This window comes from Xenopus laevis, chromosome 8L (genome assembly GCF_017654675.1).
Source record: "Xenopus laevis strain J_2021 chromosome 8L, Xenopus_laevis_v10.1, whole genome shotgun sequence".
Classification (NCBI taxonomy): domain Eukaryota; kingdom Metazoa; phylum Chordata; class Amphibia; order Anura; family Pipidae; genus Xenopus; species Xenopus laevis.
This window is the reverse complement of record NC_054385.1, coordinates 32,441,560-32,463,181: the sequence shown is the minus strand read 5'-3', so window position 1 is coordinate 32,463,181 and position 21,622 is coordinate 32,441,560. Positions and strand designations below refer to the sequence as shown.

Below are 21,622 nucleotides of genomic sequence, written 5' to 3'. Positions count from 1 at the left end.
ATTCTCTATAGACTTTTGACATCAGTCAGTCTTTTGAATTTTTGGGGCCCTCGGTAAGTATGGGTAAGTATCTTTTAGATACGAAGCAGGAGCTGCTAATAAACATTCAGAAAGAAATGCGGATAGCAGCAGGGGCGGAAAAGCTGTTCCATGTCACCAAGGACAGGAAGACAAGAGCCCGGGTGAAGGAGCTGCGGAACAGCAGCGAGAAAAAGGTGAAAGATCTTTACACCTCTCTCCACAAGCTGAATGAGGAGATAGTGCAGTGGAGGGAAGAAGAGAATGATCCAGGTGAGATATAACAGTCTCTGACCTCTTTCCTATTGCTATTATGTAGGGAACCTGTGTGCCATCATAACATGAAATCCTTATATCTCTCAAATTTGCTCTATTTTCAGAAGCAGTAAAGGAGACTACTGAGAATGCCGGAGACGGTGTAGCATTCCCAACAGACGTAACTGAGCCTCAGGTTCAAGTTATTTCAGAACCCGCCAGTGATTCCTCCAAAGTGAGTACATTACACTGATTCTATTCATTTTTTGGGCTTAACACAAGCATTGCCCTTTTCATTGCCACATTCATTAATTGCACACTTGTCCCTTATTTGATGGAGCATCAACAGGATGATTCTGCTGAAGAACCTGTGCCAGAGGTAGAAGAGCCACAGGTGCCATCAGAATATTATTATAGTGAATTACCTGCAGCTGAAGAAGCTGAGGAGGCAGAATCTGTCAACCTGGAGATACAACAGCCTGAGAGAGAGGAGGAAAAGTAAGATAGCATTTAATATGTGAGGCTGCAGTTTAGCCTGCTTTCTACTAATGCATTAGAATGAATATTAACCTGTATTATATTATTATAGTGACTTACCTGCAGCTGAAGAAGCTGAGGAGGCAGAATCTGCAAACCCAGAGCTACAACAACCTGAGAGAGAGGAGGAAAAGTAAGATAGCATTTAATATGCGAGGCTGCAGTTTAGCCTGCATTCTACTATTAACTGTACAATTGCATTATAATAATCTTTTACCTCAATTAACTAAACCCAATAGCGATGTTGCAGAGAATGAGGAGGAAACATCCCAGAGCCCTCACCTTGAGGATAATATTCCAAAACCAGAGTGCTGCAAAGAAGAAGCGACACCATTAGAGGAGGCTGAAAGTACACAGTAAGACACTAGAAATTGATACAGCCATTATATTTATATATATATATATTTATATATATATATATATATATATATATATATATTTATTTATTTATTTTTTAAGTTACACAAAACACAATTCCTGTTTATTTCCTTTCAGGGTGCTACAGTTCAGCAGTTTTGCAGCAAGAGACTTTCGGCGGATTAATGTTTTAGGTCGCGGAAGTTTTGGAAAGGTAATTTGATTATGTCTTTAATTAGGACTTGGATATTTAGCTGCACATACAGGGTAACAATGACACTAAACCTACTCTCTTATTCCAGGTTCTTCTTGTAGAGTATCTACCAGCAAAAATCTACTGTGCCTTGAAAGTGCTGAAGAAGGAGAACATAGACTCCACTGAAGAAATAGAAGAGTGAGTATATAGCGTATGATTCAAAAAATCTAATAGGCCTTTTATTTAGACATCTTTTATATACTTCTCTTTTTCACTTCACTTCTTTTCACCATTGTTACCATTGGATTTTGCACTATGCTGAACTAATTTTCTCTTTTACCTTTCAGGATTTTAACAGAGAAGAAAATCGGCCAACTAGTCAATCCACACAACTTTATAGTGGATATATATGCGACATTCAATACGAAATACCTGCTGTTCTTCGTCATGGAGTATGTACCAGGAGGCACCCTAAGAACTCACCTGAAGAAAAGTGGCCACTTCGACCTAGCGACAACGAAGTATGAATAAATTACTTTTATACATAACATCCTGGAGTTTCAGAAGACTGGGGAGGATGATATAACTTGGAGAGTGTTAGGCTACACTAAATATTAAGATTCATATATGAATGCCCCAGTGAACTTTGGAGAAGCCGCACACCACACACTCCCAAAGGTTCTTATCCTGGTGCCCAGTGATAGAGGAATCGTCCACCTCACAACAAGGGTAAGAAGAATTTCACTGGCACACAGGAGTTGCAGTAGCAGGGCAAGCCCTTGCAATTTTATTATGCAGTAGTGCAACATTTCGGGGTCACGCTTGACAAAGGGGCGTGACCCCGAAACGTTGCACTACTGCATAATAAAATTGCAAGGGCTTGCCCTGCTACTGCAACTCCTGTGTGCCAGTGAAATTCTTCTTATCATATATGAATGCAGCATATAATGACCAAATGTATTTTCCTTATCTTTTCAGGTTCTATGCAGCATGTATAACGCTCGGTCTTGAAGCCATACACGCCAAGGATGTTATACACAGGTAAGAGTTAATAAAGGGGTAGATACCTTTAGTAGTTACTACAACATGGGGTTTTTAGCTGTTGCAGGACAGCTACAGGTTGAAAGTCACTACTTGGATGGCTGAGGGAAGAAAGCATTTGTTGTGCTTGGTTTATCACAGCAATGTTAATGTGTCATTATAACATCTCCCTTTTGTTTCAAAACAGAGATTTAAAACCGGACAATCTCTTAATGGATGAAGACGGATATATAAAAATTGCAGATTTTGGATTGGGCAAAACAGGTAAGGGGGGCCTTATATATTTACTCTGAGCAAAGGGTATTCATTTAGGGCATACTCTGGCCTAAACACCTGTCTTTTTGATTAAGGCATTGGATATGGAGACCGCACCAACACCATGGTCGGGAGTCCCGCTTATATGGCGCCGGAAATAGTGATGGTGGAGGAATATACAAGAGACGTCGACTGGTGGTCTCTTGGAGTCATCGTATATGAAATGCTCCTCGGGATGGTAAGAAAAAAGCACCAATGGCCAGTTATGATGGAAGTAACACAGAAAGAAATATATATTATTGTTATTTATCTAACCTCATAAAAAACTTTCCCATAAATTTCAGAGACCCTTCATTGGATATGACAGAGAATTCATATATGATTCAATTGTGGAGGACGAACCATGCTACCCCGCATCCATGGACTCTGGAGCATTAAGCTTTATATCAAAGGTAAGAAGAGTTAAGTTTATTACAGTGACCGCTTTCTAATTCTCTTGAGTTTCCCCAAAGCTTCTGTACATGTAACTGCTATTTTCTGTTCTTGTAGCTGTTGAAGAAGAATGCAAAGGAGAGACTGGGTTCTACCCCGGGAGATGCTGCAGATGTAGCAGAACATCCTTTCTTCCATGTAAGTCCCCTGTCTCAATTGTCCAAATAACTCTAGGATCTGATGGGCTATACCTTTGGATATTATCCACAATTTATAAAAATGTCTGTAAAGACCCTTTTTCTCTAATAATGACCATTTGTTATGGTGTCTACTTTGCAGGACATTGACTGGGATGACATTATTGAGAGGAAGGTGTTGGCTCCGTTTATTCCAAGCCTGGACGGACCGGAGGATGTGAGATATTTTGAAAAGGAGTATACCGACCTGCCGGCGAATCTGACGCAGCCCAAAGGACCCCCTCTTGAAATGGCCAGCGAGATAAATGAAGCCTTTCAGGACTTTGACTATTCAGCTTTTTAAGTCCTACGGGGATGATGGGTAAGAAAAGATCTGAGTAGAAAGACAAGTAGCACAAATCAGAAGAAGATATGTCTAGCATTAGGATTCCTTGCATTATGGTTGCAGGGGCACTGATAAGAGCAGTGCTGGTTATGAGAAAAAGGTACACTGGGGATATGCAGGGAGAAGTGGATTCTATGGGAATATTGATCCCTGAGATGACTAATTCTGTATTAGGATTCCTTGTGGTATGGGTGCAAGGGCACTGAGTAGAACAGTGCTACAATTATGATTAATATGCCAATAAGTGTTAAAGGGTTAACACAGTGATACCACTAGTTAAGATGAGAAAAATGTGCATTGAGTTTTTATGTTATTTTATTTGGCTTTTACAGGCTGCGTTCAGAAAAGGCAACAACTGACAGCTCCTTCGATTGTGTTTTCAAGTAAGAATGCTCCAATTCCACCAGTGCCTTCTCCTCTATACCTTATGTTTCTATCACTATTGCCTTCCATTTATGCTACTGCAGTTTCAGTAACAATGCATCTCCTTCTATCCACCATAATTACAACAGTGATGCCTCAACTTCCATCTGCTGCAATTCAATCAGCGATGTATGCCCTTCCTTCTACTCCAATTATACCAGCAGGGCCTCCCCTTATTACACTGCAATACTACCAGCAGTGTGTCTCCTGTCACCCATCACAGTTCCTCCTACAGTGCCTCCACTACCACTGCAGATCCTCCTGTGGTACTTCCTCCACTAACCAAAATATGGCATCATAAACAGAAGCAACTTTAAGCCACTCAGTAGATATTGCATTCCTTTTCATTCCATCCATCTGCCTGCAGAAGCCGGGATCTGTAAGCTGCCGGGCTCGAATGGAATGGAATGCAGCTACTACCAAGTAGACTCACAGTGCTTACGTGTATGCCGCCATATCGTTTCTGTTTCCCTAACAAGCAGTGCCTCTCTTTTACTTTACTGCAATATCATTAGCAGTGCCCCACTTTTACTAATTGCAATTCCATCAGAGGTACCTCCACTTAATACCAAAATATGGCATCATAACCAGGAAAACCTTTAAGCCACTCGGTACATGCTGCATTCCTTTTCACTCCATCCCTCAGACTGTAGAAGCCGGGTCTGCAGGCTGTTTGGGGACCAATAGAATGAAGAGGAATGCAGTATTCACCTAGTAGCTTAACGGGGCTCCTGTGTATGCAGCCATATTGTTTTCTGTTTCCCTTTCCCCCAGTGGTGCCTTTTCTTTCTTCATAAATATGTTTTTATACACCAGTGCACATTTAAGCCACTCGGTAGATCCTGCATTCCTTTTCACTCCATCCCTTAGACTGTAGAAGCCGGGTCTGCAGGCTGTTTGGGGACCAATTGAATGAAAAGGAATGCAGTATTCACCTAGCAGCTTAAGGCGCTCCTCTGTATGCCCCCATGTTGCTTTCTATTTCCCTTGATTTTACTGCATTTCCCCAGGCGGTTTCTTCTCTTTCTCCCAAAATATGGTTCTATACACTGGTGCACCTTTAAGCTACTCTGTAGATCCTGCATTCCTTTTCACTCCATCACTCAGACTGTAGAAGCCGGGTCTGCAGGCTGTTTGGGGACCAATAGAATGAAAAGGAATGCAGTATTCACCTAGTAGCTTAGTGGGGCTCTTGTGTATGCAGCCATATTGTCTTCTATTTCCCTTAACCTCATTTCCCCCAGTGGTGCCTTCTCTTTCTCCATAAATGTGTTTTTATACACCGGTGCACCTTTAAGCCACTCGGTAGATCCTGCATTCCTTTTCACTCCATCCCTCAGACTGTAGAAGCCGGGTCTGCAGGCTGTTTGGGGACCAATAGAATGAATAGGAATGCAGTATTCACCTAGCAGCTTAATGGCGCTCCTGTGTAAGTCTCCATGTTGCTTTCTATCTCACTTGTTTATACTGCATTTCCCCAAGCGGTGTCTTCTCTTTCTCCCAAAATATGGTTCTATACACTGGTGCACCTTTAAGCCACTCGGTAGATCCTGCATTCCTTTTCATTCCATCCCTCAGACTGTAGAAGCCGGGTCTGCAGGCTGTTTGGGGACCAATAGAATGAAGAGGAATGCAGTATTCACCTTGTAGCTTAACGGGGCTCCTGTGTATGCAGCCATATTGTTTTCTATTTCCCTTGACTGCATTTCCCCCAGCGGTGCCTTCTCTTTCTCTGTAAATATGTTTTTATACACCAGTGCACCTTTAAGCCACTCGGTAGATCCTGCATTCCTTTGCACTCCATTCCTCAGACTGTAGAAGCCGGGTCTGCAGGCTGTTTGGGGACCAATAGAATGAATAGGAATGCAGTATTCACCTTGTAGCTTAGCAGGGCTCCTGTGTATGCAGACATATTTTTTTCTGTTTCCCTCACCCTGCTTCCCTTCATTCAATATGGCACATTGATCCTGGGAGCAAATCCGATTGCCGTTAAGGAGTCAGGAAGGAATTTTTCCCTCTAGTGAAGCAGATCATCTACATTCTCAAGAGGTTTTTCGCCTTCCTCAGGATCAAAAAGCCAAATTAATATTACTAATAAAACTGTGACTTCACAGATTAACAACAAAGCCATTGTGTCTGTTTTTATTCTGGGTAATTGCATCATTTGGCAAGGGTAACATATAGAGGGAGTGAGAGAATGGATCAAATCTGCAATAAAGAAACACTGAAATGTTCAGTACCTGTGGGTAAGAGACAAAGTCCTTCTGCAGGAATGGTTTCTCCAACAAACATACTCACCCTGGAAACAAATTGGAGATTCTGTGTATAATGGTTATTCTTGGCACCATTCCCCATCATGTCATGTATACTACGTGCACCCGCTAGAAGACACATCACAAAACTGGAGGGAAAGAAAAAATTCATTAAAAATATAATCCCCAAACCCGAGTTTAATACAATACTGACACTTCAATGATCGCAAATACGAGCAAATCCTATTAAAAAGGAACAAAGAAAATCATTTTGACTATGTCAATGCAAAGGGATATTCCAAAAGCCAGTAGCCATATGTGAGCAACAGAACTAATTTTCCCTTCATATTCTGGTTTATCAGGTGCCACCCCTTAGGAAATAAAATGCACATGAGCAAACTGTCTCTTACCTTCCCTTACTCTCAAATCCTGAGACTAAATCAGTGAAGGATAAAATGCACAACACAATATTCATTGGAAGATGCCAGTGTGTTAAAAGTTTGCACCTGTCCGTGTAGGGTTACTATGCAGCAGTTTCTCTTTGGGAAACAGAAAATTTGCAGATAAACTCTATAAAGGTAACACATAGGGGTGAGGGGGGCAGCATAGTGAAAGCCACCTCAGGGCAGCTTTGGGGCCAGTCATCACCACAAGTATTTAATTTTATCAGCTGAGCTGGAAAAACCAAAGGAGTAATTTACTGTAGGATTGAAACTCTACTGTTTTTATATCATGTGAAATATAAGGTAATTATATAGCTATACAGGCTGCAATGATTATATTTAAATGGAAAAGGTTTGCAATCAATGCAGTCCATAAACTTACATATATTTAGAAGTGTCCCTGATTTTTAATTGATCTGTTACTCAGATCTGCATTTTTAGGGCTGCTCCCTAATCATAAAAAAGTGACACCCCCATCTTCCTTGTTGCTGGACTGGCACATAATGACAGAAACTGTGTTGCACATGTAGTAGAGCTGCAGCCCACCGGTGTGTATATAGAAAACAGGGCCTGACCTTACATGGCTAATCCAAAAGGTGTGATTCAGTGTCCAAGAGGGCCCAAAATATAGCCAAAAGGAGCCATCTCCTTGTAAGAGTCAGGTAAGTGTTCTCAGACATGCCCTCCTGCAAAAAAAAAACAAAAAAACCCCCCCAAAAACAATAAATTTTTAGGGTTATGCCTATAAGCAGTTTGATTGCTATAACCCCCCCCCCCAAGCCCAGCTCATACCTTTACCCAGGTACTCTAGTAACAAAAAAGGCTTTGGCACTAAGGAAAGAATGGTGGTTTGGCTTTCTTACCCAAGTGGCAACATTTTTAAGTATGAGCTGTCTCCTTGTAAGAGGTTTAAGAGAGAACCTGATGCACTATTATACCCTAGGTAAGCGATGTATACAAAACGGTTACATGGAACGTGCCGTGTTAAATGTTAAAAGTCCTGGATATGATAAATCCAGTACCAAAATTATATATATTGCACAAGACCCACCTACATGGAAGTTAGGTGTTGGTGCTCAAGTGCCCTTAGGTGGGCTTGTGTAACAACACCACATGTTCTCCATTCTCATCGGGAGTGTCCGTACTGATCATCAAATCAACACCATTCAGGTTGGTTACTCAAATCTAACACTGGGGGTAGATATATTTTTATTTATGGCTATATGCAATTGTTGAAAGTGTCTTCAGATGATACTTTGTATCACTCTAAACCTTTGCATAGTGGTGATCTCCATTAGGGACTTGAACACTCTTCGGGACACCTCATTAGACGCCTTACTAACCCTGGAAAGAACAGGGCATATGAACTGTAAGATATCGCAATGGTGTAAATGTTTTCTGGGTATATTTGCAATAGATCCCATATAAAATGCAGGGCAACTTGGGAGGACAAATGGGATCCCTAATCCAATACACAATTGAAGGAAATCTTACATACAGTACTCCTACCCAGGTCTCTGTCAATTGCAGACATCCAATGCATTTGTTGTATGGGGTCTACTATACTCAAGCACTATTGCACAAAATTAAACCTGTGGCATCACCTAATTGGCAAAAGGCCACAAGTACTCTACTGCATAGTGCATGGGAATGAGCGAGGTGTTTCCCACCTTCTTAAATTCTGACCCGATTGCTGCTAATTTGAGCTTGACACCTCCCCAGTAAATATTCCTATTAAGGCTTTCTTTTAAGCCAGAAGGCTGATCATGCTTAACTGGAGAGCCAGGGAGGCACCCTTAGTCCAGCAGTGGATAAAATTAATAAATGAGCTAAATGTCATAAAAAAAACAATGTATAGGAACAAAGGGCACGGTAGAAAAAACGCATAGCTTTTCCACCGTATTTAAAACTCCATTTGCCTCTGTAGCAGTATAAGACATACTACTAACAGCTTGTGGGACTATATCAAATAAGATTTATTCCCACCAAAACTACCTTTATTACCACTAATATTTATACAGGTATAGGACCTATTATCTAGACTAGTCGGAACTTGGGGTTTTGTGGATAAATGGGTCTTTCCTTAAGTCTAAAACATCATTTAAACCTTAAAGGAGCAGGAAAGGTCTTTTAACTTAGGGGTGCAAAAAGTTAGGCACCCCCAAGTGATGACATGTACTTAACTGAAGCCCAGGGCTCATATCAGAACTGTCCCAGGAGTCTTCCAGCAAGCATCACAGAGCAATCGTCTTCTGGCTTCTTCTTTTTTGTTGCGGCTGTGCAGTAGCGCAAAAAGATGAACTGTAGCGAAAAGATGGGTACCTTTAATCAATATAGGATTGTTCTGCCTCCAGTAATGATTAATTATATCTTAGTTATGATTAGCTACAAGGTAGTGTGTTACTATATAAGTGAAAATGGAAATATTTTTTTAAAATGTGAATTTTTCATTAAACTCAAGTCTATTGGAGATGGTCTCACCACAGTTCTGAGCTTTTGGACAATGGATCCCATACCAGTACTAAATGGCACAAACATCGGGATTTTCAAAATTTATGTAAGCAATCTTAAATATTGCCCATTACATGCCCCACCTATTGTAATGTACCAACATAAAAGATCCTAGATATGATGAACGCCAGGGGTCTGCTGAACAGTTTGATGCCCAATGTGCATAGATGAATTTTTAATCTTCCTTTTTTTACGAAAAAACACAGGGGGTTAGTCCCTGGCTTATGAGTGCCAGTGCCACCCCCCCCTCCTTTGCATCATCACCCCTCCTCTATTCATTGTGGGCCAGTATTTACTGTCAAAAGGTGGCAACCCTAGCTGCTGCCCAAGGGCTCTCTAGTTATCCCAAAAGGGAACTGTGATTTGGTGGGGTTCACTCTGTGCAGCAGCAACAGGTAGCCACCCCCCCACATGCTGAATAATCACTCACACACAGGTACTCATACTTAGTATCTCTCACACACAGGTACTATTAGTATCTCTCACACACACAGCATCATGTGCCAAGGGTGGGACTCAGAAAGAGAGATATTTGTACTTACCGTTAAATCTTTTTCTCTTGTCCTATATTGGGGGACACAGGCACCGTGGGGATGAGATCCTGCAGCTGGAGAATGGACACTAACTAGTTAAACTTGACTCCTCCTTCTCCTGTTCTGGGCTTCATCCCCTGCCTCCTCCTACAATCTCCAGTTTCAACCGAAGAAGGAGCAGAACTACCCAAAAACAGGAAAGAAGTACATGAACCCCCTCAAAACTATGATATAACTCGAACAACTTGAACCAAACTTGGATAGAAGTAATAAAATATTATAATCAGTGTCGATACAGGGAGGGAAGGCCTGTGTCCCCCAATATAGGACAAGAGAAAAAGATTTATGGCAAGTACAAAAATCTCTCTTTTTCTTGCCTAATTTGGGGACACAGGCACCGTGGGGATGTCCCAAAGCAACCCTAGAGGTAGGGACACTGATCCCCATTGTGGTGTTTAACTGATTACAGCCCGTAACACCTTCCTCCCGGAGCTGGCTTCGGCTGAGGCCTGTGTGTGTAGCCTGTAGAAGCGTGTGAAGGTGTGAAGGGACGCCCAGGTGGCCGCTCTGCAAACCTGTTCTCCCGATGCTTGATGCGGAACTGCCCATGATGTATTCATTTAGCGGGTAGAGTGTGCTCTAACCTGTAGTGGAGGCTTCAGCCCTCTAACAGCGTAAGCTCTGATGATGGTGGCACGAATCCACTTAGCTAGAGTAGTCTTGGCTGCTCTGGAGCCCCGCTTGGGCCCATTAGGAATGATGAAGAGGGCATCAGTTTTCCGAACATCCTTAGTAACAAGTATATAGGTATCCAAGGCTCGAACCACATCCAAAAGGTGAAGTTGATTTTCACTAGGATTTTTGGGATCCGGACACAGTGAGGGCACAATGATATCTTGATTGAGGTAAAATTCCGAAACTACCTTAGGTAAAAAGTCCGGAGTAGGTCTGAGGACAACCTTATCTTGGTGGAAGACGATGAAGGGTGATTTGCAAGATTGAGCAGCAAGTTCTGAGACTCTGCGAGCTGACGTAATTGCCAGGAGAAAGACAACCTTTTCTGTCAAAGTGGACAGGGGGATCTTGTCCAAGGGCTCGAATGGATCCTCCTGCAAGACTGAGAGTACCAGGTTAAGGTCCCAAGGAGGTACAGGATAGCGATAGGGAGGGCGCAACCGCGTTGCTCCTTGGATAAAAGTCTTGATATTACCCCTCAAGGCCAACTTCTCCTGGAGTAGGATAGACAAAGCCGAAACTTGAACTTTTAGTGAGCTCAAGGCCAAACCCTTCTGGATTCCGTCTTGAAGGAAGGACAGGACATCTTTTTCTTTAGCGTTCTGGGGGTTAGTACCTCTATGTTCGCACTAAGCAATGAAGGTTTTCCATACTCTGTGGTAGGCCTTGGCAGATACTGACTTGCGTGCCCTGAGCATGGTAGGTATGACGTCCTCTGGAACACCGGCTCTTCTTAACACTAGGGTTTCAAGAGCCACGCCGTTAAATCCCACTGATGAGAATTCGGGTGGACAACAGGGCCTTGAGACAGGAGGTCTTCTCTCTGAGGAAGGTGGAACGGATCGTCTTTTGCTAGTGCCACTATATCGGCAAACCACGCTCTCCTGGGCCAGTATGGTGCTACCAGGACGGTTGCGGTGCCTTCTCTTTTGATCTTCTTGACAACCTTTGGTAGCAGCGCTAGAGGAGGGAAGATGTAGGTCATGGAGAACTGCCAAGGAATCACTAGAGCGTCCACTGCTCGTGCTAGTGGGTCTAGACTTCTGGCCACGAACTGTGGAACCTTGCGGTTGTGTCGGGATTCCATTAAGTCGATTTCTGGTAGACCCCATCTTTGTACAATGAGTTGGAAGACTTCGTGGTGCAGACTCCACTCTCCCTGATCTATCGTTTCCCTGCTCAGATAGTCCGCTATCCAGTTGTCCACGCCTGGTATGTGCACAGCCGATATTGCTGGAACGTTGTTCTCTGCCCAGTGTAGGATGACCTGTGCTTCCTTCAGGGCAGCGGGACTTCTGGTGCCGCCTTGGTGATTTATATATGCCACTGCTGTTACATTATCGGACTGTATCCGAACTGCCTGCCCTTGGAGAAGGAGGGTCAGTCTTTCCAGGGAGTAACGAATCGCCCTCAGCTCTAGAAGGTTGATGGGGAGTAATCTCTCCTCTTGATCCCAAAGACCCTGGACTGTGGTTTGGTCCAGTACTCACCCCCATCCTCGGAGGCTGGCATCTGTAGTCAGAACTGTCCAGTGGTGTGGTGGGAAGGGTCTTCCCCCTGCGGTCAGATGTGGTTGCACCCACCAGTTGAGGGAAAGTTTGACAGTTTCCGGAAGGACTATCCTGCGGTCTAAGTTGTTCCGATCCTTGCGTTGGTGTCGCAGGATGGCATGTTGCAGGGGTCTGGTATGAAATTGCGCATAAGGAATTGCTGGAAAGGATGCTACCATCGTGCCGAGTGTTTGCATGGCAGTTCGGAGAGACACCCTGACAGAACTCTTGAGCGTTCGGATCCTGATTTGAAGGGTGCTGGCCTTGTCTTGAGGGAGAAAGGCTCTCCCTTTCTTGGAGTCCAATATCAGGCCTAGGTATTCTATAGACTGAGTCGGGTTGAGCTTGGACTTGTTGAAATTGATCAACCACCCCAAGTCCGTCACGGTCTGGAGGTCTACGGAGGTATGGTGGAGGGCTGTCATTGCCGATTTGCCTTTTACAAGCAGGTTGTCCAAGTAAGGGATGACTGGTATTCCCCTGAGTCTCAGATCCTCTAAGGCTGCCGCCATGACTTTGGTGAATGTGCGGGGGGCTGACGACAGGCCGAAGGGAAGTGCCACGAACTGCCAGTGTTGTCCGTTCACGAAAAATCTGAGAAACCTGTGGTGGGCCGGGTGAATGGGAATGTGGAGGTAAGCGTCTTTTATGTCTATGACGGTCAAGAACTCGTCTTCCTCCATGGATGCCAAAACGGACTGGATAGATTCCATCTTGAAGTGACATTTTCTGACGAAGGGGTTGAGGTCTTTCAGGTCTAACACTGGTCTGAGGGACCCGTCCTTTTTGGGTACCATGAATAAGTTGGAGTAGTACCCCCTTCCCTTGTCCAACTGGTTGGATAGTTCCTGCTGTGATGAGATCCTGAATGACAGAGAGGAATTTGTTTTTGTTGTGTGGTATGCTGGGTAACCTGGATATGAAAAATCTTTGGGGTGGTGGTTGTATAAAGTCTATCAGAAGTCCCTGTGAAACAACCCGAAGGACCCATTGGTCTCTTATTTTCAAATTCCACACCTCCCGAAAGGACTTGAGGCGGCCTCCTAGGGGAATCCCTTTGGGGATGGGCACCCCCTCATGCCGTATGAGACTTGTCTTGGGATGACTTGGGCGATGTCTTAGAGGGGGCCCAACTGGATCTCTGTTTGCCTTGGTAGCGAGAGCGGAAATTGGCGTTGGGTTTGTCAGTTTGAGTCTTTGTCCTTTGGCCTTGCCGAAAGGGGCGAAAAAAAGGGGCGTCTTTTGAAAGGAGGTCGCTTGGTTCTGGCTTGTGGGAGCAGTGTGCTTTTGCCTCCCGTAGCCTGAGATATAATCTTGTCAAGCTCGGACCCGAAGAGGAGCTTCCCTTGGAAGGGGAGACTGACTAAGGAACGTTTGGATGTTAGATCGGCTGACCAAGTCTTCAGCCAAAGGAAACGACGCGCCGCCACAGACTGAGCCAATGCTTGAGCTACCATTTTAGCTGCGTCGATCGCAGCGTCCCCAATGTAGTTGGTAGCATCAGCTATTTGTGAAAGAAGATTATCTGTAGTCGGGTCCTGGAACCCAATCAGCTGAGCAGATTGTTCCACCCAGACCTCCATGGCCTTGGCGACCCAAGCAATTGCAAAGATAGGTCTAAAGGCAGAGCCGGACGCTGTGAAAGCACACTTGCAGAAGCCTTCGAGGCGCTTGTCGATAGGGTCCTTAAAAGATGCTGCGTCTGCCACCGGGATAGTGGTGTTCCTGGAAAGTCTGGAAATTGGGGGGTCAACCACCGGGGGTGTTGCCCAAAGGTCAGTAGACTCTTGAGGAAAGGGATAAGTCTGAGCGAAGCGTCTGGAAATCTGTACCCTGTGGTCTGGGTGTTTCCATTGGGCTTTGATTAGTTCGTCGAGCTGCTCGTAAGCTGGGAAAACGTAGGAGCTTTTCTTTTGTCTTTTGAATATGTTCTTTGCTGGCTCCACCGTGGAAACAGGTTATTCTATGTTAAGGGTACTGAGAACAGCTTGTATGAGACCTTCCACCTCCTTGGGAGTTCTGGGAGTGTCTAAGTCTGGATCCAAGTGTTCCTGCTCAGAGTCTTCATCTGATAGGGCTTGTCCTTCCTCATCGGAGGGAGAGGAATGCTCCCTTGGAGAATCCTGAGGTGAAGGCGGTGGCCGTTCGGATCCAGAGGGAGGGTCGCATAACATAGTGGGCTGTGATAAGCGCTCTAAGACCCTGTCTAAGGTCTCGGGAATGCGGGCCAAGTTTTGGATGCCTGCAAGTGAGAGTGAAAGGGCTCTAATCAGATCTGACTCAGATGTACTAGCCGGGGGCTGTGAGGGATCTGAAGGTCTGCAGGCCATACACACAGGTTCAGCCGAGGCCGAGTGAAATTTGGCTTTGCATTTTGTGCAAGCTAGAAAAGACACTTGTGTGATTTTGGCCGAGTGAGCTGAGGACTTGGAGGTCCTGGGCTCCTCAATTTTGTCTGCCATTATCCTCCTGAGAGAGGTATAAAAATGTTCCCTTAATGCTCCCTTTTTTTTTTTTTTACTATATGTGGGGGAGGCAGGGGGGTAGGCCCGCAGAGCGAGTTAGGTGTAGGTAGAGGGTGTTCTCCGTCTGTGGAGGTAAGAGAGAGAACAGAGCCTTAGTATTTGCCAGCTAGGGAAACTCATAACATAAGGAAGAGACTTGCCTGAATAGGATGGAGAGAGAGAGAGAGAGAGAGAGAGGGAGATCAACGGCGACAATCTCTAAAGGCCCAGAGAATCACTGCCAGTGAGAGGAGAAGGGTCTGGGTCTTCTGGGTGGAGGAGCGGAACACTCGTGTGGAAGGGCGCGAGAGAGCGTTGCTGTGCGCTGGGAAGCGCGTAGGGCGGAAGTGACGTAAGGCGTGCAGGGACGGACGCGATAGTCAAAAGGCGATGCGGAAGTGTGCTCACGGTTTGGCGCCAGCGCAAAAACACGGTGAGAGAAGAGGGATTTTTAGAATTAGTCTCTATAATAAGAATAATCTTTTGAAACAAGCAGAGGGGGTATAAAGTGAGTGTTGAGTACTCACCTGTGTAGCCAGCTGAACCCGAAAACCCAAATGGATCTCTCCCATGTCTAGAATGTCTCTATGGATATATATATATTTGCATACTAGGTATACAAATGTATATATATATATATATATATATATATATATATATATATATATATATATGACACCAGGCCTAGGTGCATACCGCTGGTGCAGCCTCCGTGGAGCGGGAATCCAGCGTGGGGAGGAAAGATGGAGCAAGCCTGCAGACCTCCGTAAAGCGGGAAGGCTGTTGGATAGGGTTAATCAAATAGCTGGAAAGGCCTCTTGAATGGATCAGTGGTCCCATTGTGGCATGATCTAACCGTAGTCTTTGATCACTTGCTCCAGCCACTAGAATGCGTGTCTTCTCCTTCTGAGGACACTAAACGAAACTGGAGATTGTAGAAGGAGGCAGGGGATGAAGCCCAGAGCAGGAGAAGGAGGAGTCAAGTTCAACTAGTTAGTGTCCATTCTCCAGCTGCAGGATCTCATCCCCACGGTGCCTGTGTCCCCCAATTAGGCTAGAGAAAAGATACAAAGTAAAAAGTATGGAGCTGGTGCCTGGCACCGGTGGATAATCCTTGAATACATACCTGGGTAGAAGTAAAGTTACAGGCTTGTAATCAGTATTTTTGACCTGGTCCTAAGTGAGTTGTTTCTTTTGTCAAAAATGTTTAAAAATATGGGTGGTTCCTAAAAGACTGAAAGAAGAACTTAAGGGACAATTTATGAGTGCAAGTGCAGCTGGAATGTCTGCAGTCAGCTGCTCAACACATCTCATTCATTAAAGAAACCCGCATTAGTGTCAAATTTTAGGCATAGGCCACAGCTTTATCTGGTGAGCAGGATGCTGGAATTATGGGGAACATACTGAATTCTGGGTAAAGAACATGGTGATTGCATAGGCCCCAGCTTCATCTGGTGAGCACAATGATGCTTTAATAATGGGCAAAATACTGAATTCTGGGTAAAGAACATGGTGATTGCATAGTGTAACAGAGTCCTTTGGTGTTATATTCATAAATTCCTAAACCCTGCATATTTCTAGTTATCTTCCTTTCCATATACCATTTATTCAAGGACCTTTATCACCCAATTTATTTTGTTCTGATCAAGTTTTAGTGCCCCATGCCTGGTTTTTAAGGGGTCCCATATATCTAGGGGTCATATAGCAGGTGATATATTCCTGAAAGTATAGAACTGTCTGCAGAGTCCAAGTCAATAGGTGGAGGACACCTGAATCTCACCAAGCTTGAGCACTAACAAGCACAAAATTGTACAACTTTAGGAGAACTACTGGGCATTGCAAGGACACCCAAGCGCCAACCACCTTCTGCCCAATTCATTCCAGGAGCACAAAAAGTTGTGGCTCAGGGCACAAGAAGCAGTGCCAAACAATGTTATGTACATGTTCAATGACCACTTCAATAGCACCCAGTGCCTACAACGCATGTGCATTTCTACTTAAGACAGCAAAAATTAAAAACTTGTGGAATTGCATACAGGGATGGGAGGATGGAGTGAGAGGGTCTAAAACCAGGTAACTCCTGGGAAACCGGGGGGAGTTGACAGCTCTGTGGTTTGGGAGAAAGGAGAAGGCTGCCTTGTGCCAATATTACTGGACTGTCAAGGACCTACCACTAGGTCAAAGCAGATGTTAAATACAGGACTCCCTTGCATGAAAGTGTGCCATGCCTTGTGTCTCATGAACCAAAGTAGGCACAACTGGTGAATTGTGCCCTGTGTAAGTACAGAAGTCTGCAAGTAGGTACAAGCGCATCATTCATTGCACGGTATATAAAAGCAGCTGGTTTATCCGGAGAAATTAAGTCAACTGGCGCTTATCCTTCACTGTTAATGGTAATATAAGTGTCTATTGGAAAAAGCAATCCTCTTATCTCATAGCCTTTGAGGCAATAAGTACAGTAACTGTCCCCCATTGTGTCCCACCCTGCACATACATATCTTTCACAATCCAGTCACTCAATTTTAGTGGCACAAAGATTTGCTCTGGGAAGTTAATAATGTGTATATGGACACACGTCTTAACTGCTGTCAACCTATTTACCATTCACCTAATTATAACGGTGTATATTTCAATTGCTAAATGAACACTGAAGAAACTTTAACATCTACTGATGGAGAAAGGATGAGTGATTTGAAAGGAAACCCTAGAACAAAAGCTTCAATTAACTGCTATAACATGTCTTAAAAGTAGTAAATTAGTGAAGTCAATGCACTGAAAACAATACATACATTTACATCTCCCATACCTATTATCCAAAATGCTTGGGTTTTCCGGATAACTGATCTTCATAAGTTAATCATACTAAAAAATCATGTCAGTATTAAATAAACCCAATAGGCTGATTTTGCTTCCAATAAGGATTAATAATATCCTAGTTTGGATCAAGTAAAAGGTACTGTTTTATTACAAAGAAAAAATAAATAATGTTTTAAAATTCTGATTATTTGGATAAAATGGAGTCTATGTGAGACAGCCCTTCGGTATTTCAGAGCTTTCCAACCTTCATAATCTAAATAAAAACTTGCATTATGTATCCGATGCCTTTATATGAGAGGTCTTCAGTGATTTCTAACGTACACACACATATATATATATATATATATATATATATATATATACTGTATATATGACCATCAACACTGAGTAATCTTGTGAGTGTGTTCAAAAGTGCATTAACAGACTTGAGAAAGGTCCCAACCAAAACTTCACATTGGCTGTTCACACACTTTTGAATACACTTTATATATAAATGTGTGTGTGTATATGTATATATATATATATATATATATATATATATATATATATATATATATATATATAGATATATATATATAGATATATATATATATATAGATATAGATATATATATATATACACCCTTTTGTAGGTTAAGTAGCTTAAAAAAAATATAAAAAAATCCCCATCTTATCTTGCTAAAATATTGTAGCACCTGACCAAATATGAAAATCCTCTGGATAATCAAATAATTACAGGGTTAAAATCTGACAGAAGCCAAACCCACTTGCAGTCAGAAATATGAAAATCATATCAGGTGTTCATTGAACGGGTCCCTGTAATTTGTCCAATTTGCCGCAATTTGGTCCACTGTGTGTTTGTGTGGCCAATAAAAATTCAAATTCAATTATTCTGAGATTACAATGATGAAAACTGTAAATTCATCTGTGGTCAGCTATAAAAATAGCCCACAGGGTGAAATGTCTTTTCAGAACATAAATAACTTATTGGGGGGGAGGAGATCTGTATGTATTTAAAGTCTCACTCCTCCTAATATTCTGTATATTCAGCCAATTGGCCTACAATCGGATAATTCAAAAACGTACCATTTTTTAGCCAAACTGTGCGGATCCAAATATTAGCCCCCTACTTTACAATAAAGTAGTTATCGCTTGCATTCGTTTCTACTTTTTGTCCAATCAGTACAGGAACAATAGAAACCGTTTGGTTGGCCTTAAATGATTAGGGGACACACTTTGACCAAAAAAAATCATAGTTTTGTTCAGAATGATGATTCTTGGAGGAATTTAACCAGCACCTCAACCACTAAACTGATTTTTCTGACTTTTTATCTTTGTGATACAGAATACATTAGAAATTGCAACTTTCTCTGTGCAAATTGTAATACTGCACTCATTAAAGGGCTTGTTCAGCTTCCAAACACTTTTTCAGTTCACTTGTTTCCAGATTGTCCGCCAGAAATAAAGACACATTTATATATTTCTTTCCATTTATTTTACAGTTTTTTTTCTCCAAAACTGAAGCTTAAAGTTTAATGTCCCTGTCTCTGATGTTTCAGTCTGGCAGCTCAGTAATTCAGGTGCAAATTCTGAACTGTTACAATTTGCTACATTAGTTGATCCATTTCTCAGCAGCATCTGTTGAACATTTGCAACTATTGTATCAAGTCTAACAGCTGCCATTAATGAAACTCAGGGATTCTGCTCAGCAGGGACAAAGATAACTAATGTATCAACTAAATGTATCATTTAAGAACAGTTACAGAGTCTGCACCTCCCCCTCCCAGAGAAAATAGAAAGTAATTGGGAAAAGTCTTTATTTCTGGTGAACTGTCTGAAACCAACTGAAACCAAGGGTTGGAAAGTGAACAAACCCTTTAACAGGAACCATCATTTTGTTAGGATGGATTAAGTAATTATAGAAATTAGATAATAAGCAAAGTGTGCTAAAGTTAATATTGCCCCAAATCCCTCCCAAAATACCGCCCCCACTGCATAATAAAAGAAGATAAAAAATGACAGGAACAGACCCTTCTTTGTGGGTAGGATGGCAATTATTCTACACAAGTCTGTCTGTGAATATTTTATTATAAAAATAATATATAAATGTATTATATATACATATACATAGATTAATATAATCATCAGTGTATAAGAATGTTAGGATATTTTATTATACACAGCCATGCAATTAAATGAACGGGTGCGCCATTAAATTTCCCGACTGCATCTAAAGCAGAGATCTGGCCTCTGTATCTCCTGCTGTTCCTGAACTACAACTCTCAGCATGGCTTTTGGACAATGCTGTAATGCGGGAAAAGCCTGAAGATAAAGGTTGCAAATCCCAATATTAATAACTAGAGGCAGAAAGTTATAGCATTTCTTGCAACCTCATAAGTATATAAATATAATGTAACGTGCTAATCAGCACATAAATATTGCCAGTATATTTTATTGAAAAGTCTGTTAACCCAATAACAATGGTAAAACATTGTCTGGGGAAAAAATTCCACACAGCCAAGTGAGCGGGGTGAGTACTTAAGGTTAACAGTTTAATATAATAGTGCTCACTGCTGTGTTCATTTGAAGACAAAGGTATACAATAATACACAATGGCATGTCTGAAGTCCAACTGTAAGACTGAGTACTGTCACGCATCGCTGTAGCATAGATACAATATCCAACATGCAGTCCTACAGCTACACCTTTCAGAAAATCCTAAAACCTTCATCTGTTGTGGCATATTGGGAGTTGTAGTTCTCTTGGGACCCAACTGAGACTTTGTAAATAATATAAAGTATCTGTTTTATGTAGAGTGTACATAGGCCTATCAAGGCTATTACCCACTTTTCTGCCAAGGGCATACTTTGGTTCCTCTGTCTACAGAAATGCAACCTGAATGTGCAGCTACCAAGGAAGAACGTTCCCATTCAGTTGGATGGAGAAACAAAAAAGTAAAGCGATAACAAGCTCACCCCTTGTACCAGTTCTGCAGCAAAGCAGGCAGCAGCTACCAGCAGGCAAAGTCTGCAAGCAAAGCAGAGTGAACTCTTTTAAGATCATTTCGGGGAGACACAAACAACACAACCCACACTATACCCATAGCAACTCTGAACTACAACCCCCAAAAGAAACACTTACCTTGTCACCATCTTTCTTATCACAGAGACGCAAAGTACGAAGAAGTCACCCCTTTTGTCATTCTCCCTTTAGAGTGTTTTGTGCAGGGGGCTCATTGAAATCTTCTCCTTGGAACTTCGCAAACCAAAGTCTAGCAGGGGAAGTCCCTGAAGAACCTACAACAAAAACAGAAGTGATGAGTGAGATTAGAGGTTTGGCTCAAATAAAATTTGTGAGATTAAAGGTTGAGGTGTGAGACCGAGAGCTGCATGACTAATTGCCTATAAACTCTTTTTGGTGTGCTGCCATCATTAATGTGGACATGGTCTAGTGGTAACGTGGCTTTGGTTTAAAGTGGGTGTGGTTTAAAAACAGGGAGTGGTCAAAACTGGTTTCTATTATCGGCCTTCCACCAAAAATTCCGGCCATTGGTACCACAGCAGTTGGACAACAATGCTCTAAAGTGTATTTTTTCACACAAATTGGATGCTAATATGCTGAAATGCTGGGATGTTATTTCTGGGGGATGTATGCTGCTGCGAGTTCCACTGCCGCAATAGGTTCACTACACATTATTCATCAGAAGAGCATTAAAATGAAAGCATTAAATGTAAGGTCATTAAAAAGAGTTGTTCTTGATCCAAATTTTGCAGTAGCGCCAGCAGCAGTGACACAGAGAGCAAAGGAAGTAGAGAGAAAGGAAGGAAGGTGTGGGAGTTAATGAGAGAGCAAGAGCATTTATTCTTTCTGCTGTATCCATAGCCTGTATTTTCAGCTACAAGTATTGTAAGAAACATGCTGCGTACACAAGTTGTACCATATAAATACAAATACACAGACACTCATTTAATTTGATTACCTTACTGCATGTCACTATGGAGTGATGTTTATATGGTGCTTGCACTATGTTTAGCTGCAAGAATGGTTTTGTGACTGGGGATCAGTTAGGATAGGACTATTAGGCCAAAAGTCTTCCCATAATTCCAAGGTACTCGGCCCGGACTGGCAATCTGTAGGTTCTGGGAAATGCCAGCAGAAGAGGCTGCTGTAAGACACTGGCTA

The 21,622-nt window shown here is 42.6% G+C and overlaps 1 long non-coding RNA gene across 1 annotated transcript in view; it reads right to left on the bottom strand.

Annotated features, from left to right (window-relative positions):
- LOC108705513 overlaps positions 1-21,622 on the bottom strand; it is a 91,226-nt gene that overhangs the window by 53,140 nt on the left and 16,464 nt on the right. Inside the window, exons 5-13 of the long non-coding RNA XR_005963299.1 lie at positions 20,582-20,736; positions 20,416-20,467; positions 8,976-9,092; positions 7,372-7,477; positions 6,395-6,497; positions 3,536-3,661; positions 1,028-1,121; positions 871-924; positions 699-752 (exon numbers count right to left, since the gene is read on the bottom strand). This is a non-coding gene — a long non-coding RNA (uncharacterized LOC108705513). The remainder of the gene's footprint in view (positions 1-698; positions 753-870; positions 925-1,027; positions 1,122-3,535; positions 3,662-6,394; positions 6,498-7,371; positions 7,478-8,975; positions 9,093-20,415; positions 20,468-20,581; positions 20,737-21,622) is intronic.